Source organism: Lupinus angustifolius, chromosome LG01, assembly GCF_001865875.1.
Source record: "Lupinus angustifolius cultivar Tanjil chromosome LG01, LupAngTanjil_v1.0, whole genome shotgun sequence".
Lineage (NCBI taxonomy): Eukaryota > Viridiplantae > Streptophyta > Magnoliopsida > Fabales > Fabaceae > Lupinus > Lupinus angustifolius.
In genome coordinates this window covers 10,244,389-10,252,340 of record NC_032009.1, presented here as the reverse complement: position 1 = coordinate 10,252,340, position 7,952 = coordinate 10,244,389, and positions in this window count along the sequence as shown.

Sequence of the window (7,952 nt, the reverse complement as noted above, 5' to 3'; positions counted from 1 at the left end):
GTCATTAACAGAATTCCTTCTTCTGTTACTTCAGGTTTGTCTCCTTTTGAAAGGTTGTAAGGTCATCTTCCTAATTATTCATCATTGAGGGTTTTTGGTTCCAATTGTTTTGTTCTTCTTCCTCATGTTGAACGGAGTAAATTGACTCCTTGATCTGCCATATGTGTCTTTCTTGGTTATGGGGATTGTCAGAAAGGTTATCGTTGTTATAATCCTTCTACTCGTAAATTGTATATTTCTCGTCATGTTGTTTTTCTTGAGCATTTGCCTTTTTATTCTATTCCATCTGACTCTCAAAACATTACCAGGTCTGATCTCATTCATATTGATCCATTTGTTGCGGATATTGATGGTCCAAATGACTTTAATTTTGAGAATTTCAGGGATGAAGCTCCTCATACCCCCCCGCCTGCCCATGACCCTCTGCAGATTGGTGATCCTCAACCTCAACCACCTCATCTTCCTCGTCGTTATCCTCAACGTATCCATAAGTCCACTCAGCTCCCTGACTTTGTTTACAACATTTATTCTACTTCTTTTGCTTCTGCTTTGACCTCTCTCCACAGGTTATCTGAGCCCTCCTCCTATCAAGAGGTTGTTCTTGATCCTCTTTGGCAGTAGGCTATGGACGATGAACTTTCTGCTTTGCACAAAATAGGTACTTGGACTATGGTGTCTCTACCACCAGACAAACGTGCTATAGGTTCTCGTTGGGTCTTTAAGATCAAGATCAAATCTGATGGTTCTATTGAGCGTTACAAAGCTCGTCTTGTTGCCAAGGGATATGCTCAACAATATGGCATGGATTATGAAGAAACTTTTGCTCTTGTTGCCAAGATGACAACCATTCGCACTCTTATTGCTATTGCATCTGTTCGTCAATGGCATATCTCTCAGATGGATGTCAAAAATGCTTTTCTAAATGGTGATCTTCATGAAGAAATATATATGGTTCCTCCTCCTGGAGTTTCTCATAATCCGGTGGAAGTATGCAAGCTGCAAAAATCTCTCTATGGGCTCAAACAAGCTCCTCGCGCTTGGTTTGAGAAATTCTCTATTGTGATAACTTCTCTTGGCTTCTCTTCAAGTCCACATGATTCCGCTTTATTCGTCAGAAATACTCCTCATGGTTGCATTATCATTTCTTTATATGTCGATGATATGATCATTACTGGTGATGATGTTGATGGGATTACAAAGTTGAAGACGCAACTAGCAAAACAATTTGAGATGAAGGATTTAGGTACTCTTACATATTTCTTGGGAATTGAAGTAGCCTCATCTCCTAGGGGTTATCTTCTTTCCCAATCGAAATATATTGCTGATATTCTTGACCTGGTTAGTCTCTCTGACACTAAAGCTGTTGACAGTCCTCTTGAGACTAATGCTAGATATACATCTTCTGATGGTGTTCCTCTCTCTGAACCTACTCTATATCGCACTCTTGTTGGTAGTTTGGTGTATCTGACCATTACCAGACCCGATATTGCTTATGCAGTGCACATTGTTAGCCAGTTTGTGAGTTCTCCTACTACTGTTCATTGGGCAGCTGTTCTTCGGATCCTTCGTTATCTTCGAGGCACTCAGTTTCAGAGTCTTCTTTTCTCTTCAACTTCTTCCTTGACATTGTCTGCTTATTCAGATGCTGATTGGGCTGGGGATCCTACTGATCGCAAGTCTACTACAGGTTTCTGTATCTTTCTAGGAGATTCTCTCATATCTTGGAAGAGTAAGAAGCAGGATGTTATTTCTCGCTCTTCTACAGAGGCTGAGTATCGTGCTATGGCAACCACCACTGCTGAAATAGTTTGGTTGCGTTGGTTACTTGCTTCTTTGGGTGTTGATCAACCTGAACCCACTCCCATGTACTGTGACAATAAGAGTGCTATTCAAATCGCTCATAACTCTGTCTTTCATGAGCGTACTAAACACATTGAGATTGATTGTCACTTCACACGTCACCACTTCCAACATGGCACCATCACCTTACCCTTCATTTCTTCTTCGTTGCAGATTGCTGATTTGTTTACCAAACCTCATTCTACTCAACGTTTTCGTTTCTTGACTAACAAACTCTCGATGCTTTCGATTAACGCATCTTGAGTTTGAGGGGGAATGTTAAATGTATTTTAGTTATTAGTAAAGGGTAGTCTTGTCTTTTCTATTTTCCTAGCTTCCTATATGTATTGGCCCTTTGGCCTTATCTCTAATTAATCCCATATTGCATTTCTCTCCCTTCTCTCTTCTTCTTCTCCTCTCCCTTCTCTCTTCCTATGCAGCTGATCTAACATATATTAGGAGATAAGTTGTCTCTTTTATCTATTAAAATTGTGACACATATCCTAATATTTTTAGTTTTTTAAAATGTTTTTGTAGAAAAGAGTTAAATATGATACATATAATTTTAATAGGTGAAATAGATACTTATAAATGATTAAAGGCAAATAGCAACGGGTTGAAGGCCTAATGGTAATGAATTGTAGTAATTGGCAAAACTAGCTTATAAACTGATTGAAAAATAGTAAAATGATATGAACAAGTTTATGAGTGGATTATAAGAGATGAGTTAGTTTAAGTGGGGTTATCAAATACATGCTTTTAATCCCCGAGTTATTTGTCTTGAAAATCCGCTCTAACAAGAGAGGCCTTATGCTTATTTCTTTTAGGAAAAAATGTATGAATTGATATGTGTATGAATTTTATATAGTGTGATTATATTATCTATCGTTCATATTTAATTATTATTTTTAGGTACAATTTAACTTTCAAAAAAAGTAATATAAATAAATGATGAATAATTCGTTCTAACAAGAGAGACCTTAGTTTTTTTAGAATTTTTTTATGAATTGATGTGTGTATGAATTTTATATATTGCGACTATATTATCTATCATTCATATTTAATCATCATTTTTAGGGTACAACTTAACCTTTACAAAAAGTATAAATGAATGATGAATAATTCGCTCTAACAAGAGAGGCCTTATGCTTTTTTTTAGAAAAAAAATGTATGAATTGATGTGTGTATGAATTTTATACACTATGACTATATCATTTATTATTCATATTTAATCATCATTTTTTTTGGGTATAATTTAACCTTTAAAAATGTAATACAAAACAACCAGCTTATAATCTCTTTCAAAATCTTGTCATACACAACAATGAAATCTATAATAAAAAAGGTAACAAATCATAAACTAGAAATTTCTAAACTTTTGAAAATATTTGAATATATTATTTTCCAATATAAGTTTGAGAAAATGATATATGAATTGATAGTATAAGAGTTTTTATATCGTTGTTAAATTATCCATAATTTCTATTTAATCAACATTAACTCTAAAATAAAAGTAATAAAATGAATGATAGATAATACACCGGCTGTATATAAATTTTTAGACAGTCCATAAATATTACCATCTGCAAGATTTACATATTAGATTTCTTAACTAATTTCTCTACAATATTCAGTACCGTTTCCTATAAAGTAAAAAAGTTTTTTTTGTTAAGGAATATATGTTTATGATTCTTAAAATAGAATTTTTCAATATTTACTATTTTAGAAGATTATAATAATTTTCTTATGAAAACTTGTTTTAATTTTCTTATAATCCTAAACAAGACCAAGTGACCAACAAAGCCTAGCATTATTGATGTATGACAATGTTCTTTAAGCATGATTCCAAGTAGTGTTGAACGCTGGTTGGTTTGGGTAAGTGTTTCTGGAAAATTAGAACCTAACCAAGCAAAATGGTTGGGTATATCAATATGGTCTTAACAACAAAGCAAAATCATTCTACTTTTGATTGTGTTTGTTTCGGTAGTTCTGTTGCTTGTAATATTAAAATTTCATAATTTCTAATTAAGTTACATATCATATATTTAATACAATAATATTGATTATTTATTTTGGGTTACAAAATAAGTGATTTAATTTCTTACGACCCATAAGATTTCTAAAATTAATAATGAATATGGGTTTAATGAGTGGATATCTAACAGTTGACCTATATGGAATAATGAGAACCTTATAAGTTAACACATAAAGAATAGTAATGGTCCCTAATATACTAAATCACAAATAATTTTCACATCTCCTTATTAGAGAGAAAACAAATGTCCCAAAAGGAATTCAAGATTTGGTTGAGGAATGTCATCATACCAAAGTTCTCTCCAAAGGTATACAAAAGGAATAGATCTAAGAACATGAATTATGACATGACTTTATATCATTGTTTTATATTATGTGTGAGAATCATGAGATTGAAGATCCTATGTGATGTGAGCTAAATATGAGCCACATTGTTGAGTTGCATTTAATAAAGTGGGGGGCCTTTTATCCCACATGTAGCTTATGTTATTATTATTATTTTTAATAAATCCTTATAATTTTTATGGATTTTCTTATATGGACATGTATGATCTCCATGCTAAGATGGGGTGTGCATCAATATGAAGATTCAAGAATTCAAATTCAAAAGCATGCAAATTATTTCCATTCATTGAATTTGGTCATTCCAAATCATGGAAGGATTTCAAGACATTAAGGAGTCGTGTGGTATTTACCACCAATGAGTTATGTGAATAAAAAGGAAACTCTTTATGATCATATTCAAATTCAAATGCCTAAGAGAAGCAAGTCATGTGGTAAGATTATTTCTTTCCATAAGTAAAGCAAACCATGTGGTAATTTAAAATAAAAGGATTTATGTGCATGAATTTTTTTCTTTCTTGGAGGGGTTCATTAGAATGAAAGAGCAACCTTTTATGGATGTGGGAAAACTTCCCTTTTTAGGTGCTAGGCATGAGGATTCTTTCCTTTCTTGAAGAACGGCATTTGAATGCTAATTGTTCACACTTATGAGTCGTATGGAAACATTCCATACTTGTAGTATGCATGAGAAAACTTATCTTATATGGATAACATGTAAATTATGCATGACATTGTTTTTTTTTTCTTGGAATCCATTGAACCTAGACCATTCATAGGCTTATGTACGTGGGAAATGAAGGAATAACACTTAATCTATGATTTAATTACTTGCATTTTTATGGAGTCATGCTTGGCTAGCCACACCACTATTTGTAACCGATTAACATGATGAAATGATGAGTTAAATTTTGTTTGGATTAATTCCTCTTTAGTTGAGCTTTGTTCCTAACTTAGAACTTATCAAGGAACCTTCCTTATGACGTTCATAGGCTTATCACCATTGGTGTGACGCCTTACCCTTAGTTCTTATCAATTAACCTTTCTTGTGGCGAGTATCATTGGCTTATGTAAGGGGTTTGTCGCATCCATAGAGGCTTTCTAAATCTAGCATTTCGATAATCAAATCACAATTGTAAGCTAGTTTTCAAATTGATTTTTTATTATGTTTATTGTTAAAAAGATAGAAAATTACAACAATGAAATATGTTGGAATTTAGATGTGAGAATGTGAGATTGACTACATATTCATTTTCTACAACCTTAGAAACAATCAAGCAGCAAAGCAAATTTGACTCTTACACAATGTTGGACCTCAAAATTACTAAAAGCTAATACTTTAGCCAATTTAGCAACTTATGCAATAAAACTCTATATCTAGCAACCTTAAACACAAAATCAAGAATTATAACTCACATGACACGCCTCTATGTCTAGCCGTCTATGCATTTAAGTTGAGTTTAGTACATACCTCAATTGTGTTAGCCGCTAATATCTTGGTCTATACTAATACTTTACCAAAAATAACTCTATGTCTAGAAACTACAATTATAAAATTAAGCTATGGATAATGGTGTCTTACAAATGCATACAGTCGTTGGTCTGTTGACCGAACATCTTGTGGAAGTCACAAAACCTAGATCGGTTCTATTGTCCAGTCTTCCAATTTGGATTGGACTTTGGGAGTGAGCGACCATAATTTCTTGCAAAATTCTTGATTGACTAGCGTTGAGTGGAGTGTAGATGGTGTACTTTGGCCTCTTGGGTGGTTCGACCTTTTTTGGCTCCATATGGCAGGGCGTCTTGCCTTCTCATGCATGGTTGGGTGGCTGGTAGTATGCTATTGACTAGGCATCTAGAGTCTCCTCCAAGTTGATGAATGATTGGGCTCTAGTGCGTAAATCCTTCATACTATTTACGTTGTCCTTGGCCAGCTCCATCTTGAAGAGGCTTGCCCGTAGTCCTATAACGAGGAGGTGCACTACCACATTAGGACTCAAGGTACAAACCTTCATTGCCTCCTCGTGGAAACAGTCTGGCCGACCAAATGGCTTGTTGGGTCTACTCCAGACTGGCGAAAGTTGCTTTTCCCATGACAGGTGGCTTTGACAAGTCCGTACTCTGTGAACAATTGACTTATACTTGTATTAGTCTGTGTCACCATGCTAAAGGTCCATTCTGTCTAGATCTAAAAGGTACAATAAGTCGTAGATAGCATGCGCAAAGTGGCAGATGTTTGTGTCGTTTAAGCGGCATATTAGTAAGGTGTCAAAGATGGTCTTGGTACTATCTTATCATTTCTGCCCAGTCAATGGTACGTCTTTTGGGATTATCCCATCGCTCGGTAGAAACCTGGGATGCTCGGACCATGCTTGTGTCGTCTAGTCTCGAGTCGATAATTGTTGCCTCTGTCCAATTATAACGTATACTTTAGAACCGGGTTGGAACAGGGATGATAAACACAATTATCACAACAAAAATGTGTAAGGAATCAACCTACTCCATCTCTTCTATTTATTTCATGGCATGTCTTTTTAGTCTATTGATAATGATTAGTACTAGTCAAACTAAAATTGATTTTGCATGGTAAAACCACATGTAATTTGTTTTACAAATTTCTTGTATGAATTTTTATAACTTAATTTTCAATAACAAAATGTTTAGGTCAAGTATTTATCTAAAATCTAGACTAATTTTTTTAAAGGACATTCATCAGACTTATAAAAGGATTGCAAAAAGGATTCATAATTGGCCTTACTAAGGGAAAATGGAAAAAAACTTGTTAGAAGATATATTTTGATAGATACAATTAATAAAAATTTGATAATATATTAAAAATTTATTTCTAATTAATATTTATTCCTAAATCGTAGCACCAAAAATATAAATATAATTATCTCTAAATATGACGTGTTAATCTTTAAATATGACATATTAATCTCCAAATATGATGAATTAGATATGTTTGTACACAACTTTTTTCTAAAGAGAAAAAAATGAATTAGAAATGATGATTATAGCCTATAACTTTCGTAACTTAATCAAAGAAGTGACATATATAGGAATGACCATACTAGGTCTTCATTATATCATAGATTAGTAACTACTTTCTTTCTTAGAAAACAAACAAAATATTTGATGATATTATGTAAATTGTGAAGAGGCAATCCAACTAAATTTTAGTATAGAGATTTATGTTTTTATAACATATCTACGAATCCAAACTTAACCTCAAAATTACTAAGGTTGAGTTTGGTTGGGTAGAGTTAGAGAAGAGAGAAGGGAGAGAGAAGTAGAAGAGAAATGAAGAGTTTGTTGAGAGGGGAGAAAGAAGGGAGAGAAGAAAAAAGTGGGTGGGCCCACAAATTTTTCTCCCTCCACTTATGAGGAGAAAGTTAGAAGAGAAAGACACACTTTAGCTGGACAATGATCCGTTGTCTCAAATTGTTTCTTAAACTATATCATAAACCATATCAATTAAAAATATTAATTAAAATTATAATAAAATTTATAGTTTAAAATTGTAACATTTATTTTTAATTAATAATAAAACAACAATTTCATGCCTATTTTTTTTTTATTCTAGAGACATTTTTGTAATTTGAACTACAACATCATCACTTTCTTCTCATTCTCTATCCAACCAAACAAAAGAGAAAGAGAATAAAATATTTATTTCTATTCATTTTCTCTCATTCTTATCTTATACCAAACATCACAAAAATCTACTCAATTTCTCA